Source organism: Varroa destructor, unplaced genomic scaffold (genome assembly GCF_002443255.2).
Source record: "Varroa destructor unplaced genomic scaffold, Vdes_3.0 BEIS01000001.1, whole genome shotgun sequence".
NCBI lineage: Eukaryota > Metazoa > Arthropoda > Arachnida > Mesostigmata > Varroidae > Varroa > Varroa destructor.
Window position 1 is genome coordinate 22,555,805 of NW_019211454.1, and position 17,031 is coordinate 22,572,835.

General features: G+C 42.1%; 1 long non-coding RNA gene across 1 annotated transcript in view; it reads right to left on the minus strand.

Annotated features, from left to right (window-relative positions):
- LOC111255609 (uncharacterized) overlaps positions 1-15,274 on the minus strand; it is a 56,706-nt gene extending 41,432 nt beyond the window's left edge. Inside the window, exons 1-2 of the long non-coding RNA XR_015329480.1 lie at positions 14,201-15,274; positions 12,486-12,985 (exon numbers count right to left, since the gene is read on the minus strand). This is a non-coding gene — a long non-coding RNA (uncharacterized LOC111255609). The remainder of the gene's footprint in view (positions 1-12,485; positions 12,986-14,200) is intronic.
- Between the last annotated feature and the right edge of the window lie 1,757 nt (positions 15,275-17,031).

Sequence of the window (17,031 nt, forward strand, 5' to 3'; positions counted from 1 at the left end):
CAATAGCCGAACGACTAAAGAAGCTTATTATTGCTATCAGGAGTTCGCTGATCGTAGAGAGACTAGATAATACTTGGTCCTACGTTAAATTTCGATGATGAAACACTGCTTTGCGCCATGATTGCTTTTATTTGTATCCTCGAGGACACGTTGTTGCTATAAGACCGAGTACGCTTACCCCATTACCTCCGTAGTAGCGTTCAAGAGACCTCAGAGCCAGACGCTAGCAGGCACTCCATGGAGGGGGTTGGCCAAAACAACCGATTCTTTTAAAACGAGTTTTCATTTTGTAATTTAAGGCAAATACATTCGCGAAGCCGGGCGCGACCTGAAGAAATCCAACTTAACCCTCCACACAGTAATTATGTTTTTGCATAGAAGGCTGTTTTCAAATATGGTCGATCCTCTATGATTTCAATATGGTCGACCATGGAAAAAAAGTAATTATTTGAAGTTTCACGGCTTTATTGTCGTAGACACGCTTTTTTCTCCAACGTACGGCTCTCGTTAATGACATACTTTCTTTCCCAATCAAGTTACCGATCGACTGGTTGATAAATCGTCATATCCTTCACTGGTCGGGTCAATAACAGGGGGGCTACATGCACTGTGGACCACCACGCTCGAAGTTTTTAGACGATGGTGCAAGCTTCACATTTACTTCTCTGCACTTTGCAGCTCGGCGAGTTTTCATTGAATCTCTGTTTCGAAGACGGCATCCATGCGCAATCCTTTGTGGTCGGGGATCGCCAAATGTCACTAGTTAAAGTTCGTATAATAAACCTTCAAATAACGTAACTGAATATCTCTACGAGCCCTGTAACAAGACATCCTGTAATACTACAATGCATTCGTGATGTGAACCTGTCAACGAGACATGAAACGCGTTGAAGGGTAGGACACCCCAGTTAGCGAAAACTCCTTTCCTCTCAACTCGATTTCTGCTATGTCTAGCTAAAAATTCTAATTCTTGTTAACTGCAAGGCGGTCCGAGAGCATGATTCGCTTATTTCTATGGCTATGGTTTCATATACAAGGAGGAGGAAAGTCATTATGTTCGCCTTTACCGGGGCGACTTGTTTGTAGCTCGCAGCATTACGCGTGTATAGCAGCAACGCAAATCGAGTAACTATTATGTGCAAGCAGAAAATTGTGACAGGGATATTCTCTTCCATTTATAGAGCTCTGAATAGAGGCAAGCAAAGACACCATCAGCACTGCACGCCGCTGTTCTAAAGGGTACGCCAGTCTAAATATGGGTCCATATACTTTGATTATCAGAGCCCATAAGGAATCTGAATGAATCCTTTTTCAGATATGAGTTCTAGTCGATGGTGGTGATGATGACGATGAACAGTGTTACACAATGCTTATATGTTTTGTATCGGTGCCATTTCCACCCATCTAAATAATTGTTTGGGTTGCGTAGTCAGGCCTATTATGATATGGTGCCACTGTCGAAGCTAACGCCTGATCAGGCCATGTAACTTTTCGTACTTGCACGACTAGAATTGGTATCGGTCCGACCTACTCGGCGCATCCAGATGTGTGTGCTTCGATGACTAATTGGCTGGGAATATTTAGCCAAACCTCCTATTCACCCATATTCAGAAAGGCGTTGGATATCAATACCTCCCACGACATCCCACTACTCCTCCTCTACACGTTCTAGAGTACAATGAACAGAATCGGAGGTCATATACAGGGCGGCCGAAAGGTCATTCAGATCATCGAAATTCAGTATGTAATATTATATGCGTGCACAATATCTGTCATCGGTCACCAGAGACTTCAACAGTGACCCGCATGAATAATTGTCTGACTACTCTTTGTTGATGTTCGCGGCAGCAAAATATAGCAGAGCCGTCATAAGCTGAGCCAATGAGTCCGCTCTGCCGCCTTGACCAATGGTCAATGACAATGGACTTCGGGAACGGAAAGCCGCTTCGAACAGATGATCTATGTCGGGTGGACGACTCCACTACTTCGACTGAAGAAACAGACCGGAGGGGGCGAAGGGAAGCTACGCCAATAAACGTTGTCCAATATTCTATCATGACATATTACGGGAAATAGCAATAAAAGAGTTACTTGTAACTGGGCCAACAAACACGGCTTCTACTGTTGGAGAACGAATTAGACCAGTTCCAAATGCAGATAATTTCGTTTCGAACTTTCACAGTTATCAACTGGCCATATCTGGACACTGAAGTGACATGAAAATGATGAAGAAAAAAAGATAACTACAGCCAACGATCGTTTCATTATACGAACGAGGCCAACCTGAAGATAAGTTCAATGCTTTTACCTTTATGTGGTACACCAGACTGGTGTTTGCCCTTATGGGTTACCTCGCATCCTCAAAAATTCAGTTAGACGCGTACGGTATAACGTATCTCTGTTGAACTATAGCTACGGTGAGTAGTCTCTATATTTGGGACGATGGGGTGTATGTGGTCAATACGTATCTTTTGCCACAGTGATCATGAATATACAGCCATCGCAGACTCACGTTTCAGTGTTGATAAGTTGTAACCACGGCATATGATTGCCGTATACTAGGTTTATTGAGGAAACCCCGGCTAGACCTTATAGTGGGCATGGATTCTAGACGTTTTTCCGAAGAGGCGATTTTGAGAAGTTGACCACACGGCGGGAATAACCATTGACGCTAAATGGAGGACAGCTAGAAATACCAAGAATAGATTCAAAGGATAACGATAAACCTAAATTCAGAGGATCTGTCACCCCTGGAGTCCTTCGTATTTCAATTTGAGCGAACCTTGAAGCCAACTAGCTAAAAATGGTCATATTCCCACTTAATTAGAGGATAGTACTTGGACACCAACGATAATAACGACAAACATGTGCAACACGATTCGATTGTATGATTAGAGGGATATATATATATCTATATATAGTGATACCATAGTATAGGGGCTAGCCATCATCGTGGAAATCGCTTCAGCCTCAACCCTAGCGCTACACTGGTGTGTTAGACTGAAGTGTGCTTATCAGCGATTATATCTGCAGATCATATTCGAGGTCTGCAGCAGCCAGCTCATCGAATTTCATCTTTATCTCGTTCTCCGTTGATCTAGTCGCATGTTATGTATATCCTCGGGGTAAACATTAGGACCGACTATACGGGCACTGAACTACAAAAACTCAGCAGTTTAAAACAAGATAAACTTCATCGTTCGAACAGATTTTACTGAAGGTTACTCAAAAACAAATACGGATTTGGTACATATTACCAGAGGATAATCCCGGGTCGGTAATTGTTGACTCGGGCTCGCGGGTCCAATTTCGCTTAGATGGGACCCGTTTATTAGACGAACAATTTGTCATCGCGACTGTATTACATTTAGTAGCATTGTGGTAATTACTGTAGGCCGGTTCATAACCATCTTACCTTGACTGGAGAACTTTGTCCTTTTGCTGATAGTTGTGCATAATTATAAATCAGTCGAGTCAAGTTGAATCTTATAGATGTATCATATCTATACGTATTGACGAAACATAATTTAATTTTTTGCCTCTCATTTAAATATTTCTTTTTCCGGAGGTTCTGAAAATTAGTTGATTAGCTCAAGAAATGTCTGAGCTCATACTTGTTTTTACTGTATATATAACTTTATTTAAGATTGCACTGGCTGTCAGCCCAACGAGTTGCTGACGGACGCGTTCTCTCTAAATCTATGTCAAATAAACTCTACGACACCCGAAAGGGTAGGCTCCGTTTTAACGGTACCGAGAGCAACAGAAAATACTGGCATTAAGGTTAAGGTATCTGCAATTCTGCTAATTACATCCCTTATTAGAAACCTGCTGAGAGGACTCTGACGCATAACATTTGGCTTAATTTTGGAGAAAATCTATTGCTTTTCAACATGACTTAAAGCCATACTAAGTATGTAATAAGTAGTTAACTTCGCCAGTAAAGCCTGGTTGTCCGCTCCTTGCAACCTAATCCCCGGGCCGAATACCGAAATCTGAGTAGAAGAAGAAGAAGAAGATCGAATTCGGGAGTCAGACGTTACTTGCTGGCTTGTTCGTGACTTCATAACTTCGTTTTTCCTGTTCCTCAATGAAGGTCTGATACAGACCCGGGTGAGCGCTTGGCCAGCCGAGCGTAACAAAATGATTTTGGAACTGATTTCTATAAACTGCGGGGTCTCAATTGATACACATGGAGGATGATACACCGGCCGGCGGAAGAAACATGTTACTGGACGCGCCCGTAACAATAAAAGAGATAGGTGAGCGCACAAAACGAAAAGCAGATGACAAAAATCCTTAAGTGAGCGGCAGTATTGCATCGAGACAGAGCGAAAGCAATGCAGAGCGGATAACACGCAGATAGAATCAGAAGACGGACGGGGAGACGGCAGCGGATTAACTCTCGGATTATACTCTGTCTATAATCCTGCATCAAGCGAATCGGCCAGTTACTGCACTCACGCCTCATCTTCGAGACTCATCCCAAAGTATCTGTCTGTCTATCTGTGTGCTCTATGGAGATGATGCTCAGCGGAACCCGACAAGGAACGTTCGGGTCAGTCATGTACCATTGCTGCAACTACGCCATTGCTTGTTTGATGACCGAACACGACGAAGCGTAACCAAAGTGACAATCGCATCGGCACACTGTGCCATAGTCGATCCAGCTTGTATAGTATACATACACCGATAGGCAACCAAAGACGCTATTGGAAAGCTACCTTCTACTGCATTAAGCATTTCAGAAGACGGAGATCAAAATGCAACTAAGGGAACAAAACATGCTTACTAATCCGCCGAATCGAATGCGTATGAGCGACGTCCGCTCGTACGCGCTCCCAGTTGCTTTCACCCGATATCCAGCAACAATTCTCAAATAATCCTCAAAATGGCTGAAAGATGGCTCATGACGACGACCCAGTTGCCTGCGATGGCAATAGCTTTGTACTTACTGAACATCATCAATCGTCTTTTACTTTGCTCTCACTGTAATTACGGCTACGAAAAACTCCATAGACAAGGCTCATCGATAATCACGCATCCCGAGGACGGTAAAACGAAAAAAATCTGTGTCGTTCACTTTTGAGATCTTGACAAAACGAGATGGAAAATGAAACTGAAAGTTAATCCGAGGTTTTTGAAACCAATTTTCTCTAAATTAACTTAGTATCTTTGGAACCTTCACAATGGCTGTTATCGATAATTTTTTTATACTTGGGGCAAAAAATCGACGGTTTTAGATAGATTTTCAGCATTGGCATCGGCGTAGCCGTCATCTAAATAAGCTTAGAATAGTAATCCTGATAATCTACACCATAGTGATTCAGCATTATTGGATTTATTGTTCATCCGCAAAATGTATCTAAAAGATCACTGTAGGCAAGTGTACATATTGAGTTAATCCCTGAAGTATAAATATAAAAATTCATTGACTGGTTCGCATATTATGTTCCACGTATACGTTTGGTTACTGGCAGGTCTTCTTTATATGCTTCTTCGATAATTATTTATATTGTTAGTTATTACGTTACAGCTATTGCAAAGCATCGCTATAAAGCAGCTGGTAGACGGGTATTCTGTCCTACCTAAAAAAATTGCCCCAGGAGAGTTTTGTTGCATTTATCTGTTATTATTACTATCAGTTGAGTATGTGCCGAATATGTGTACTGAACCTAACATCAATTTGATGTTGATAAGGCTTTAGAATACGATTACGGTATTGGATTGATCAATTACCAGTTAGACTATCGTCATCTTAGTACTTTGTGGGTAAATGGCCCCGCGTCCCGTATAGTCCCAATGTATACCCTATCTCGCTTCAACATTGCAGCAACATCTCATTTCTGGTCTTCTAGACAAACAGCTTTAATCAATTCTCAGTTTATCCCGCGCTTACTTGTAAAAAATCGAAGGGTCAAGTTTTTTCCATGTGGCGGAGCTTGAAAAACGGCTCCCTCATATAAGCCCTTTAAAACTTCCCGGCGCTTAGACAATAACATTCCCAGGTAACCCTAACCTTTTGCCACTGACGTTACGCCTTGTGGGAAGAAATAAGTTACCACCTGTGAAGAAAAGTAAACCTACTACAAAAATCAAACGCATAGCCCATTCTAGGATAGAACTCTGCGACCCCACAGTGAGGAAGATCAGAGTAAATGTTTGTGGGAAAAACCGATAGAACTTTAATACTATTTCGATAGATAGATGTGAGTGTACTGGAATTATTCGTAATTGAATACTTCTTGTTGGAAAAATAATTTGACCCGACACAACACAGAGGTGTAAACGTCTTCAAGGGGTTTTCATTACTTGACCCTTTTAACTGCCTCGGCGGCAGCGTAGGGCCGGAGCCAGCAGGAACTATCACAATGATACATGCTGCGCTAGCACGCGATGGTGGTTGATTGTGCAGTGAATAATACGAGCAAAAGGTCGAGCAAATACAGGTGGGCCTAACGAGAAGGAAACGACTTCATTGTCTGCTTCTGCAAGGTGTTGCGACGCTGTTCCTTTGAGAGCCTTCGCTCCGTCGAGAAAAGACACGCCGCTATAAATGCAGGTAATATTTGAAAATAAATAAAGTGTGAGCTACAGGATTCCGTAGCGGAATGCGTAGAATCATGAAGTGTCGAATAAATAGGGGGCTATCATTTAGCTGAATGTCACCTGGACTCAAAGCTTCCATTAGGTCTATCGTTGGAGAACAAACAATGTGTGTCCAAGCGCAGAAAGATCACGTCGCGACCTAGGACCTCTTGCGAACCTGTTTATATAAGTATACGAATTAACCCTCGCTGCTTTTGTTACGGAGCTCAGCTGTCGTAATCATTGTCGACGATCTAACCGACCGTTTAAAACTACTAGCTCAAATCGAGTGACTCATAGTGGTCGAACTACGTCTACGCGACCGATATGCTGAATGTTTCAAAGCTGACAAAATCCCTTCCGCACCGAGATTTCTCTTACCGGCAATGCAGCAGATTAGTGGGACATCAGATGGTCGATTTCTTTAATGATATAAATTACAAAATTCTTTCCAAACGGATTGTGATTATAGCATGTCTTTCAACGAAGACACATTTAAGAGTAAAAATCCCAGCACTTAATGGTGTTTATTGGTAGGTGCTTCTTTGTAAAACTAAGGGAAAGCATTGGCCAATTGTCTACGTATTCAATTGAGGAGAATTTCATGTCTACCGAATTCATATCGATGTACGGAAATGTCACTGCAAACAGAAATTAACTAGTCGCTGATTCACAGAATAGAAACTTTTCTAATTGCGAACTAAGAAACGTGTTTATTTGTGCCTCTAAACCTGTGAAGATTCGTACGCTACGATTTAGAGTCGACCTTCAGTATTACTTAGGAATCTTTCCGGTCGCTTCGCGTCTTCTAGATCGCTATATCACCACCCTTCTTTACCAACGAGTCGTTGGGAACTTTGCACAATAATAGCCGCACCGCTTCTGCTCGCTTATCTGTTTTTCCTTAACCGTGGTCGTGCTTCGTTGTACCATGTGGCATTTCGCTGCCAGGCGTTCGTCAATGGAGCAACGCGCCTGGATCAGACCGAGTGCTGTTATATTAAGCTAATGTGCGCACTCGAACGCAATCAAAAGCGTCATTTCTAGCCCCTTAAGCCAATGGTGTGCTCTACTCACTTTTCGTATGTGTACCGTGCCAATTGTGCGGAACGAATGTCAAAATGTTGAGATCTTTTTTAACTCCGGACGCTTCGTACAGCGAGCGAGCGAACGGCGCCAGGAGGAGGAAACAAACGCAGAAACATAGAAAGCATAACAAGATGGGGCTGCTGAAAGGGGAAGGGGGTAGGGGGTAGGGAGGAGGAGGAGGAGGAGGAGAAAACCACGAGATGAATACTAGGCGACAAACTGAATTCGAGGGCTCTTGTACTTCGATGGCTCCCACTGTTCACGTGATACGACGTTCTTTGTAAAGTCTTAGTTACCTAATTGATATGCTTTTTAACCAGGGAAAGAAGGGACAAAAAAAACGCTGAAAAAAGCGTGACTATAACAATACATCTCGCGTTCAAGGTAAGATCGGCAGAGCTTTCTGTGACATGATCTAGAAATTGAATTAATTTTTAGTGGTTTTTCTGTGTCGCCGGTACACGTCTTGGGTCACATCCACTAGGTTATGATGGAATGTAAATGTCGTCAACTACAGAGATGTTAGATGTGAAAGAGCGAATATAGATACCGTAAATGTAAATTGTTGCTCGGAAATCTACGTTGTCATGTGCCGTGGTAGCTAGTGCCTCTAGGTAAAACTCTTAATTCTTAAAAAAGGGGGTAGGTTCCTATTTGCCAGTAAGCCAGCTCCGGCAGTCGATGTACTATTAATGCAGAACAATCGATTATACTGTAACTTAAGTTTTATAGCTCCTATAGCTAGCTTAGCTAACCAGGTAATTCACCTATTATTTTTGTTCGCGAACCGTGAAATTGCAAAGCGTTTTAGTGTATCCATAGTGCTTATGATTAGATAATGGTTGCCATTTATTTTATGAAATATCCTTATGCGTCCGCGCGATAAAATACTCACCCTCATTTGCCACATCTCTGTTCAAGAACTGGCTTTATATTTCCACGACCTTCTCGTATTGAGTCAATGCTATTACGTAGGTTATTTGGGAGGGATCCAACGAGTCAGAAACATCAGCAATAAGCAGTAGGTAGAATGCAAATCAATTAAGATCACTCACGCTTGGTTTCAGGAGCTACGTTACCCATTTCAGGTAACCGCGAATTCTGTGCTTCGAGAGAGTCATCGAGCATTGACGCTGGATTTGAACAATATTATATACTAAGCTCTGAGGTTTAGAACTGTTTCAAAGAGCGTGCATCGCCTGATCTGAACTGAAACAGCTGTCTACGTCCGATCGTGCTTCAGCTAATTGCGAAAGATCTGATCAACTTCTTCTTCGCCGCATACAGAGCGTAGCTTCACGTTCGTTGTTCAAGTCGCTTAGGCATAGATTTCCACATGGTACAATTGACTGTCAAAAGTAGCGTCACCCCATTCGAATACACGGCCAGTTGAAGTCAATTGAGTGTTAAACGAGCGCCACGCCTCTAGCCGGTATCCACTTATACTCACAGGTACTCGAAATATTCGAACGTATAACAATATTGGTCTGCTGAGCTAGATTACCATTCTGACAATAGTGAAATTTCACGATCTCTCTAAACGGCTCAATTGTAATATTACTAGAACTTTTTTTTTACACCCTAAATTCGCTCCTATCTCGAAAAAAGTAGAACTGTTATAGCAAGCAAAGAACACCTTCAGATATTTCGTATTTTGCACTTCCATTTTCAGTGAAGCTTCTCTCATCTTATCTATTGGCTAGGTATATGTTTAGTTCTGTATAGGAAAACGTGCGGTGCGACGAACTTTACAAGAAATACAACTGATCATTGATACCTTGATGTTGTCTCTTTACATACAATCTAAGTTGATCCGTAGCGTATTTGTAGCTTTGCCTCTTTCGTATCCACATATTGTCTCATGGCTGCGTGAGGAAATCTACTTCAACGTCGCCGCGTCGCTTAGTACGAAGCTGCGATATATTATGAAGCACACATGATGGCGATCGCTCAAGAAGAATGCGTATATGTTTGACGACATTGACGGGAAGCTCTACATCTCTGTGAGTAGATACCTTTGTTTGTCTGCCTTTTGTGTACAGGGTGATTGTTTGTTTCCTGGTGGACAGCACGCACCAATGCCAAGAGTAGGCGGTATGTTGATCGTACGACATCACAGCACCACGAGGTGTTGATTGATTGTAGGTAGATTACTCACAGCATCAACGAGCAGAGGACCACTAAAACTTGATCGAACGATAATCAGATGAACCCTGATTTTTCGTTTAGCTGGCTTATTATAGCGGAAGGAAAAATCAGCTATCGTTGGCCGATTGAAACAGACCACCCCAGAGAGGCTAGACGCCTCCAGTAGTCAGAAGGCATAAAATAAACAGGCTGTATACGGCGGAACTAACAGGCGCATATTCTATTCCCGTCAATTCTAGCTAGCGAAAGAATGCTGTCAATAGAAATTACAAGGCGTTCAGATTAAGTATATTCACTGAGACAACTTAAAATACGTTATATGCTTGGGAGACGGTCTATTATCGAACAAAAGCTGCAAAAGCTTAAAACAGATAGACGCCATGTTAGGGCTTACGAAAGGCGGCTGGTAACAATCAATCAGAAGAGCTATTTGTAGTATTTCGATGTCAACGTAGATGCAAGAGACAGGCCTGTAAGCTTTGTAACCTGGCTGACCAGGTATTGCAATCAGTATCCCTGTCCATAAACTCCTTTGCCTGAACTAACTTCTATCTTTTATTTCGTAGCAATGGCACGCTGTAACAAAGTGATTCCTCAACGCTGACCCCGAGTAGAGAGAAGATGATTCCGTTACTCGTTTCGGCCTTTTATGCGCAAGTGGCTTAACAGAAAGATGAACGAACGTTAAACATTTTTGTCATTGACGAAGATACAGGTCATGTATCCCACCGTAACAGGGAAAAATTAGGGAAAATCCATTATAGTGACAAGCATCAAGCAGGTCAACTTTTGGTTATAGCCGATAGAAAAAGAAATCGGAACAAATAACACGATGAGATGTTTGCTTACCGACTGGCATTTTCGTTGGCATATCGAATTCTATAGGCTTTACACGATATGCGAGGCTTTCTAGGCTCAAATTGTCACGATCATCCAATAATAATAGCCAAGAAGGATTTTAAGCAAATAATTGACTCCTAGAGTTGGTGAGCGATGCATCACACTTTGATAGACCGTCTAACGCGAGTAGTCTTCTACTGAAATGTGGCTACTTAAAATGCACCTCGAATCCACTCCGTAACCTCGGTGAGCTCATTCAGTGTACTAGATAAAGATGCAGCTGACACCGGTTTTAGCTGCTCGGACCAGTTGTATTGGACAGCAAGCGAACGCTACTGGCGCAGTTCAGACGACAATGGATTTTATTGGATTCAAAATGACCGCCAAAATTGATGTTTTCGTGCCCGCGAAATCAAGCTACACATATGACCTCCCTACTCAAGACCTGGCCAACTTACTGTCTAGAGATCGTTTTCCCTTCTATGATTGCGGCGACCGGCCAACGTGGCTTGAAGGCCAATGCAGCTGAAAGACTCGAGCTATTTTCTCATATTTTACGACGGCTCATACATATTTGCGCTTCACACCAAATGGCCTAAAAGAAACAGCTTCATTTCGTCGGCTCTGATGATAGAGTAGCCACACGAAGGTTCAATTGAGAATCAAGAATCTAGAAAGCGACAACATGACGCGCGAAAATATCTGTCAACGCTTCTTAACGACATCGGCATAGATGGCGATGACCGAATCGGCTTGGAGATTTTATTGTGGATGATTCCATCTTGTAGCTTTGTTATTGATCGCCATATCGTATACGTCACTTAGTTCGAAAAGGGCAATGTTTACGGCAGCAGCAAGCAGTAGTAGTAGTAACCTTCGCGTCTGAGGCGTCAATGTGAAGCGAACGATACTGAACTTTTTGCCATATTATCACTTTGTAAATTAAACACATTCTGCTTAATATTCGACGATTGTGAACGCTACCGTTAAAACACTCGCTGACACGAGAGCTCTGATGAACAAAATCAAATTGGCAGCAATGGATTATGTCCAGAGTAAATACGAAGCAGCGATAGCAATAGCACCGGCAGTTGCAAATTCGATCGAGCACCATAAGACGAGTTAACAGTAAAGGTGTCATGGCATCACAGGCTGAAGCATACAAAAATTGGCAAATGTAACATATACGTGTCCTACACCGGTACGTTGATTAAAATTAGCCGGATAGTCGGAATTGGTGAAGATTAACAGTAAACAAAAACTACTCTCATCATACTTATTAGTATGTCAGTTTACCCGATTACAATGCTGTTTCCTTTGCTGAAAGGCATTCGTGTAATAACTGCAACTAATTACAAAACGACTCTAATATATTTATTAAACTTACTAAAGAGGCTCTACAACAGGGAAAGGTCACCGCGGGAATATCAGCTGTTACGGAAATCAAAATCAATTAAACGAACCTGTAGGTGAATGAAAAAAGAAAAAGGAAAGGTTAACCGAAACAACGCAAAGAAGTTCATCTACTTGAAATTGCGAGTAAATCCAATCTAAAAGCATATATATATATATATGTTTATTTAAGTGCCACGTTGACACCTACCCCATCGTATTATATCTAGTTTCAGACTATATACATACAATGTGTTTGTGTGTCGTCAGTTGTCTCATACAACCCGTGAATAGAGACTTTGTATACGATAATCTCAGTCAGTCGAATAGGGTGGGCTACGCCAGAATATAAAGATGAGAAGGTGTCACATAACAGAGCGGACGATGTGGCATTGTCATACTTTGCATATAAGAATTGCCATACTCACCGCTACGAATCATCGTCAAACATTTCGCTCTAGAGGTGCCACGGAGGTTCAAGTTGCTACCGGCTGAAAGATGAGATCGAAGTGCACTCAGCCATCCCGTCTCCAGCCACCACAGCTGAGCTAGACTGAGCCCCACACCGTTCGGGTTCCGTGGATTTTTAATTTAACCGCCACTTAATGGGTAGCAAGCGTCAATTGCCGCGCTGCATCCAGAGTAAATACGAAGTAGCGGTAGCAATAGCACCGGCAGTTGCAATATTACATGTCGCCACAGCAGAACGAACAAATTGAAGACATCACCACACCCAATGGAATCGTTGTTTCATCCATTCCCCTTCCCGTTTCGATCTCTTTTCCATTCAGTGCTTCTCGCGTGCATGCGTGCGTGCGTGCGTGCGTGCGCGCGCGCGCGCGCGCGCGCGCTCTCTCCCATTCTTTCTCTCTCTCTCAAAGTGTGAACAAGTTTTGGCGCGTGTTGTAACCCATCATAACACCGCTAACTGCAGTAGGAGAAAAGGCGAGACACGATTCAAACTAGATAGAAAGAAGCTGTAAACTAAGAGAACGTCGGAATTTGACACATGTGTCATACGATTCGATTGGTAACAGAAGTAGATTAAACATCATACTTTTTAAAACGCCAGTTTTGAACATTATGGAATAGCGTGCAAGCCACAATTGCACTTATCATTGCGAAACGCTATGCTTACCTAAAGCCATGCTGTAGCAAGCGCAATGAGCATAAATATACTTCTATGTTTCGAGTTTTACGTCCTGCGTCGCCATTAGCCATTGCATCAGATGAATAGCTGACAGCCCCCTAATACGCAACGAACCCCGTATCTGTTTATGATCGAATTTGAATTTCGACTAAACCCAGAGTCCCAGAGATTAGCAGGCAAGTACGTTTCCCTCTATGCTATCACGGAGACTGATTACACATACTTACTAGCATATAGCCGTTCCATATAGGGAGAGACATACTCGGTTTGAATTATCTGTTATTTTTTTTAAAGAACAGCTAGCAGAACTAATATCATCATTAAAGTTTGATATTTATAACGCACCTTTAAAGATTTCGACACTTAGGCACTAAGGGCGATGAGGCACTTATTGAATATGTCTAACGGGGACAATTACCCTTAATAAATACTTCCCTTGGCGATAAGAGTACTTTTGTGTCCTAGTACTCAATAATCTATAGTCAATCAATAATAATAATAATATAATAATAAATATTCAATAATCACTTCTATTACTTATTTATTTCTATCACTATTTTTTGATTTTCATTTTTTAAGTGTCTGCAGTGATACAACTGGAAGATCAAGCGTCTCTACCGTGTTGTATTTTTAAAACACAAGCGCAACATTAAAAAAATAGTATAAGTAAAGAAAGCTGCAAATTCCGCAGGGGCTGAGAAGAGTCACTGATCAGAAGGTGGTGACTCACAAAATCGGCAAGAAAACATCGCGTACTCTATTGCGATAAAATATCTATAGACAGCTTGTACTTTATGGAAATTACACCATTGGCATTATCATATATGTATATTTGGTCTTAATGGTGACAACAAAAAAACCATTCGACCTCGGGGAACCACCTAACAAAACATTTTTAAGACGGACACAATGTTCGGCCACAGAGAAAAATTGAAGACAAAAGAAAAATCAAATAATTCGTTTTTGATTACTGCTCGAACTTCACTTACGTACTGCAGGATCGTGATGCTCGAGAACTTAAATTTCCAATTGGCTTTCCAAAGGGGTCCAAGGCCCCTACTGAACTTCCAGCAAATGTTCTCTTTCTGACAACAAGCGAAATCATTACACGAATTATTTGTTGATAGCCAGAAGACTATCTCCATTGTTATTTGATTAATTTTAAGCTTTGACAGAACGTCGACGTGCTCACCAATAAATAGACACCTTCATTTTCTTACGGTAACACAAGGGTGAGATCTACTTGAGGGAAAGCTTTTGAATTGGCGTGATGGATATGTATATGGCCAATGAGAGTTCTTCTAATTGATCAGAGGGCGCGCAAATTCGAAATTGTACCAATTCAATATCGCATGATTTTTCTTACGATTTACAGTAGTAATGTGTATCAATGTGCGCAACCACTCATGGTGTGGCAAACATTTCAAACATACTTTTTTCTCAGCTGTACACATATCCATCGCACCCCTTCAAAGGCTCTGCCCCAAGTAGATTTCAGTGCAATGTTATCCATGAAAGTGGTCCTGTACGAGCTCGAAAGATGCTTTGCTCGAAAGAAAGGTGCCATAGGACCTCTGTTTATTTTTTTTTTCACTCTCATTTCGCCTTGATGCGAAAAGCAGTCTAACGAAAAGATAATGAATACACAAATCTATAATGCTGTATAACCAAGATCTATACGCTAGTATAACCGTTTATAGAAGCTGGCTGTCTGTCCGGACTATAATACGATTCTTAATCGTTCAAGCGATCGTGAAGATGAAGGAAGAGCTTGTACTACCCAGCTTTGAACGATGCTTTACAAAATAGTTCCCCAGTAATAACGGCCGTCAACAAGCGCGTGTTTTGCGATAGCCTGAGACCTACTCAACAGATCTATTAGCGCTCTATTAAAAGAGCACAAAGACCCTAAAAATATATTTGGATGGATCTAACCGCTCGACTATACATTGGATACAATGACGCTAACGAACAAAGCTGTTCCGCTTCACAGTGCCGCCGCTAGCATGGTTCAGCATCGTAATATGATTGTGCTACGCTGCGGATGTTTAGGACGAGGTGGAACTCAGGACGCCTGCAATACAAAAGAGGTGTTACAGTGTTAACGAGTCATAGCGAAAACGAGGCCTCATCCCACCTAATATCTTTGAGTTGGAATCTACCACATGCTTGAAGAAATCTAAACAAATTTCAGCTTGCTAAACCGCTGATGCCCTTCTATCGCTGGAGCCATGCACGCAACAGCTCCTACGAAGAAAAAGTGAATTACCAGCACACACTCATGTACACAGAAACGGCCACAAACCGGCTGCAGGTTCAAATATCGCTTTTAAGAACATATAAGACGTCTCTAAATGTGTTCGCTCGTTTCAGCCTTGCATCGAAATGGGTGTCGAAACGCTTGCAGCCGAGCAAAAAGGTGATAGCATTGGATAATGCTCGTTGGTCCGACTTTGATAGTTCGTTCGGAATTTAGGCCGTTTTCTCCATTCAACCTGTCTGCGGCCACACCCGCGACAGCTCCAGGGTGACAAAATAAGCTTGCGACAATTCAGATCTGTAAAGTGACTGTGACGTCAACAATTATACTAACAACAATTACAACAACATATTGATCTATTGAAAACGACAGGACGACCGTGATATTGTAGTCAGCTGAATGGTGAAAACGAAAACCCAGAAAATTGCTTGAAATTTATCGGTTCACTGCCTCCTTTTGATCTGCTCGTATTATCCAGTGACTTTGAACCTATTCCGATTCGACTCGCCACAAAACAGCTCGATGCCCCGATTGAGGCAAAAAGGTCCTCAGAACAGCCGCACAAGCATCTGACGACGGTCGCCTGCCTTCCTAACTGCAATATACTGCTAGATATAGATGCATACACGTAGATGTTACTTCATGCTTCCACATGCCTTGTACTCAGTGAAGTAGAAATGAAGTAGTATGATATCTATGATCCATATAATCGAGCTTAGACGATAGCGGTTAGCTCGACGTAACTAAGCGTTGCTTGCATAGTGAATAGAGCGTAGTACATAGAATAAAAGATAATTCAACATGATTTTATTTGCACCAGAAACAGGAGAGAACAATTGTAACATTTGTGGGATTTAATGAGTATGATATTGTAGTGCTAGTTGGCATTGGTCATTAGGATAAGAGAAAAGAAAGCCGATATGTGAAGGCAGTACCGAAGTGTATGGCCTACCAAAGCAAAACTTCGGGACTGGTTAGAAACTGTCCATCCAGCTGATTTCTATCGGATCGCAGGGAACGGGATACAAGACCGCCACTGCGGAAACCACGCTCCTAGTCGCCGTCGAAAACAGGCTTATTGGTGGCAAGGTTGCTCCCCGAAGCAGTCCATGCTCGTTTCCGTCATTGTTACTCATAGCGGCGCCAGACTGGATCCATGCTAAAGCGAAAGATGATGAAAGGGGGGATCGGAACAGTGACGGAAAAAGATGACGAAAGAGAAAGAAGGCTTAAACGTCCCACGCGGGAAGCTAATTGCCACAAGGTCGCTAACGCCTACGTGCCAGGTAGCTGCGGGTGAGCTATAAATGCCCTAAACTGTTAACCGTTATATGATCAGTCTCTAACCGATGATTTGAACTTCTACAATTGTAGATAAATCTGCGTTATTCCGAACTCTACGAACGAAACGTCACTGTTGCATACATATTATATAAGACGAATGATTATGGCAGCGTATTTTTATCAAGTTTGTAGATCGGATAGGGCAGGGTTTTAACACGAAGCGACCAGTGTAATGCGATTGATTCCCCAAAAACGCTGTACCTCTACTAATTTTATGTAC